Below are 5,000 nucleotides of genomic sequence, written 5' to 3'. Positions count from 1 at the left end.
TCAGTCTTAACGTTCTGTATCTATGGATGCGACCCAGTCGTTCAGTCTTTATGTTCTGTATCTATGGACGCGACCCAGTCGTTCAGTCTTTATGTTCTGTATCTATGGACGCGACCCAGTCGTTCAGTCTTAACGTTCTGTATCTATGGATGCGACCCAGTCGTTCAGTCTTTATGTTCTGTATCTATGGACGCGACCCAGTCGTTCAGTCTTAACGTTCTTTATCTATGGACGCGACCCAGTCGTTCAGTCTTTATGTTCTGTATCTATGGACGTGACCCAGTCGTTCAGTCTTAACGTTCTGTATCTATGGACGCGACCCAGTCGTTCAGTCTTAACGTTCTGTATCTATGGATGCGACCCAGTCGTTCAGTCTTTATGTTCTGTATCTATGGACGCGACCCAGTCGTTCAGTCTTTATGTTCTGTATCTATGGACGCGACCCAGTCGTTCAGTCTTAACGTTCTGTATCTATGGACGCGACCCAGTCGTTCAGTCTTTATGTTCTGTATCTATGGACGCGACCCAGTCGTTCAGTCTTTATGTTCTGTATCTATGGACGCGACCCAGTCGTTCAGTCTTTATGTTCTGTATCTATGGACGCGACCCAGTCGTTCAGTCTTTATGTTCTGTATCTATGGACGCGACCCAGTCGTTCAGTCTTAACGTTCTGTATCTATGGACGCGACCCAGTCGTTCAGTCTTTATGTTCTGTATCTATGGACGCGACCCAGTCGTTCAGTCTTTATGTTCTGTATCTATGGACGCGACCCAGTCGTTCAGTCTTTATGTTCTGTATCTATGGACGCGACCCAGTCGTTCAGTCTTTATGTTCTGTATCTATGGATGCGACCCAGTCGTTCAGTCTTTATGTTCTGTATCTATGGACGCGACCCAGTCGTTCAGTCTTTATGTTCTGTATCTATGGACGCGACCCAGTCGTTCAGTCTTAACGTTCTGTATCTATGGACGCGACCCAGTCGTTCAGTCTTAACGTTCTGTATCTATGGACGCGACCCAGTCGTTCAGTCTTTATGTTCTGTATCTATGGACGCGACCCAGTCGTTCAGTCTTAACGTTCTGTATCTATGGACGCGACCCAGTCGTTCAGTCTTTATGTTCTGTATCTATGGACGCGACCCAGTCGTTCAGTCTTAACGTTCTGTATCTATGGGCGCGACCCAGTCGTTCAGTCTTAACGTTCTGTATCTATGGACGCGACCCAGTCGTTCAGTCTTTATGTTCTGTATCTATGGACGCGACCCAGTCGTTCAGTCTTAACGTTCTGTATCTATGGACGCGACCCAGTCGTTCAGTCTTTATGTTCTGTATCTATGGACGCGACCGAGTCGTTCAGTCTTTATGTTCTGTATATATGGACGCGACCCAGTCGTTCAGTCTTAACGTTCTGTATCTATGGACGCGACCCAGTCGTTCAGTCTTAACGTTCTGTATCTATGGACGCGACCCAGTCGTTCAGTCTTTATGTTCTGTATCTATGGACCCGACCCAGTCGTTTAGTCTTGTTGTTCTGTATCTATGGATGCGACCCAGTCGTTCAGTCTTTATGTTCTGTATCTATGGACCCGACCCAGTCGTTTAGTCTTGTTGTTCTGTGTCTATGGACGCGACCCAGTCGTTTAGTCTTAACGTTCTGTATCTATGGATGCGACCCAGTCGTTCAGTCTTTATGTTCTGTATCTATGGACGCGACCCAGTCGTTCAGTCTTAACGTTCTGTATCTATGGACGCGACCCAGTCGTTCAGTCTTAACGTTCTGTATCTATGGACGCGACCCAGTCGTTCAGTCTTTATGTTCTGTATCTATGGACGCGACCCAGTCGTTCAGTCTTAACGTTCTGTATCTATGGACGCGACCCAGTCGTTCAGTCTTAACGTTCTGTATCTATGGACGCGACCCAGTCGTTCAGTCTTTATGTTCTGTATCTATGGACGCGACCCAGTCGTTCAGTCTTAACGTTCTGTATCTATGGACGCGACCCAGTCGTTCAGTCTTTATGTTCTGTATCTATGGACGCGACCCAGTCGTTCAGTCTTTATGTTCTGTATCTATGGACGCGACCCAGTCGTTCAGTCTTTATGTTCTGTATCTATGGACGCGACCCAGTCGTTCAGTCTTTATGTTCTGTATCTATGGATGCGACCCAGTCGTTCAGTCTTTATGTTCTGTATCTATGGACGCGACCCAGTCGTTCAGTCTTTATGTTCTGTATCTATGGACGCGACCCAGTCGTTCAGTCTTAACGTTCTGTATCTATGGACGCGACCCAGTCGTTCAGTCTTAACGTTCTGTATCTATGGACGCGACCCAGTCGTTCAGTCTTTATGTTCTGTATCTATGGACGCGACCCAGTCGTTCAGTCTTAACGTTCTGTATCTATGGACGCGACCCAGTCGTTCAGTCTTTATGTTCTGTATCTATGGACGCGACCCAGTCGTTCAGTCTTAACGTTCTGTATCTATGGACGCGACCCAGTCGTTCAGTCTTAACGTTCTGTATCTATGGACGCGACCCAGTCGTTCAGTCTTTATGTTCTGTATCTATGGACGCGACCCAGTCGTTCAGTCTTAACGTTCTGTATCTATGGACGCGACCCAGTCGTTCAGTCTTTATGTTCTGTATCTATGGACGCGACCCAGTCGTTCAGTCTTTATGTTCTGTATATATGGACGCGACCCAGTCGTTCAGTCTTAACGTTCTGTATCTATGGACGCGACCCAGTCGTTCAGTCTTAACGTTCTGTATCTATGGACGCGACCCAGTCGTTCAGTCTTTATGTTCTGTATCTATGGACCCGACCCAGTCGTTTAGTCTTGTTGTTCTGTATCTATGGATGCGACCCAGTCGTTCAGTCTTTATGTTCTGTATCTATGGACCCGACCCAGTCGTTTAGTCTTGTTGTTCTGTATCTATGGACGCGACCCAGTCGTTTAGTCTTAACGTTCTGTATCTATGGATGCGACCCAGTCGTTCAGTCTTTATGTTCTGTATCTATGGACGCGACCCAGTCGTTCAGTCTTAACGTTCTGTATCTATGGACGCGACCCAGTCGTTCAGTCTTAACGTTCTGTATCTATGGACGCGACCCAGTCGTTCAGTCTTTATGTTCTGTATCTATGGACGCGACCCAGTCGTTCAGTCTTAACGTTCTGTATCTATGGACGCGACCCAGTCGTTCAGTCTTAACGTTCTGTATCTATGGACGCGACCCAGTCGTTCAGTCTTAACGTTCTGTATCTATGGACGCGACCCAGTCGTTCAGTCTTAACGTTCTGTATCTATGGACGCGACCCAGTCGTTCACTCTTAACGTTCTGTATCTATGGACGCGACCCAGTCATTCAGTCTTTATGTTCTTATCCCTTAGCCAACTATGGCCAATTTACAGTCACGTCAAACAGTGGTGACAGAATAACAACAGTAGCTGCATTTGTTAAAGCTGTTTTCTAGTGACATTTATTTGGACACATCCATAAAAATGAGCTAATGAGGCACGATTTCGCCTGGCATAGAAAATGTGCTCTCTCGTTAGGACACTGTTGTTCATAGGAGCTAGCCAACAACACAGCTACCACAATAACTTCAAACTGAAGCAGGAAAGACTGCAAACTAGCTTTGTTTGACCTTTTTTTCTATTTACATTTCTTTGTATATATTCATAAAAATGATGGCAGCTGATTCTTGATTTTGACTGGCTGAGAAACGCTTCATTCCTCTTTCTCTCTCGTCCCGACTCCCGAGCCCTAACATGTTCATTACTATTGGACAGTTGGAGATCGACTTTGAATATTGAAACAGTATTGCAAATGTCGGAGAGACAGACAACAAGGTTTATACATATATCCGCTGTTGAAAACTAAATGTCAGTCTAAAAGAAATGTGAGATGATGTCTAGATGCTTTTCACAGTGGAGATCAAGTTTATAATTTACCTTCCTGGGCTGATGAGACAGTGGATTGTGCAGCCAGATGGAACAGAGTAAATAGGCATTTTAACGTCATAGATTTAGCCGGTGGTAAATTGTGGAATAGACACCAGCTGGAATGCGCTTTTAACCAAAACGCATTCCAGCATTCAGCATTAGACCCACCTGTTGTATAATGGCAGATCATTTGAAATTGAATGTAATCATTACACTAAAACTGTCTGGCTAGTTAGCTAATAAACATATAGTGCAGATAAATTCTTCAATTGCATTGTTTTACACTATTTTAGACCAACTCCCTTACCAAAATGGCTGAACTTTTAATCCATCAATAGAAGGTTCATGTCCATTTTAGTATTCTAATTCATAATTATTGGTATGGATATATCTCTGTTTTACATTAACTGTCATGTCTGTGGGGCTCATCTACCTGTCCCAGTCCCTTTCCTTCTCCCTCCCTCCCTCCCTCCCTCCCTGTCCCTCTCATTTTCTCTCTCCCTGTCCCTGTCCCTCTCATTTTCTCTCTCCCTGTCCCTGTCCCTCTCATTTTCTCTCTCCCTGTCCCTGTCCCTCTCATTTTCTCTCTCCCTTTCCCCGTCCCTCTCATTTTCTCTCTCCCTGTCCCTGTCCCTCTCATTTTCTCTCTCCCTGTCCCTGTCCCTCTCATTTTCTCTCTCCCTGTCCCAGTCCCTCTCATTTTCTCTCTCCCTGTCCCTGTCCCTCTCATTTTCTCTCTCCCTTTCCCCGTCCCTCTCATTTTCTCTCTCCCTGTCCCTGTCCCTCTCATTTTCTCTCTCCCTGTCCCTGTCCCTCTCATTTTCTCTCTCCCTGTCCCTGTCCCTCTCATTTTCTCTCTCCCTGTCCCTGTCCCTCTCATTTTCTCTCTCCCTGTCCCCGTCCCTCTCATTTTCTCTCTCCCTGTCCCTGTCCCTCTCCATCTCTCTCCCTGTCCCTCTCATTTTCTCTCTCCCTGTCCCTCTCCATCTCCCTCCCTCCCTCTCTCTCTGCCTCTCACTGTCCCTCTCCATCTCCCTCCCTCCCTCTCTCTCTCCCT

Source organism: Oncorhynchus keta, chromosome 27 (assembly GCF_023373465.1).
Source record: "Oncorhynchus keta strain PuntledgeMale-10-30-2019 chromosome 27, Oket_V2, whole genome shotgun sequence".
Lineage (NCBI taxonomy): Eukaryota > Metazoa > Chordata > Actinopteri > Salmoniformes > Salmonidae > Oncorhynchus > Oncorhynchus keta.
Note: the sequence above shows the minus strand (reverse complement) of the source record.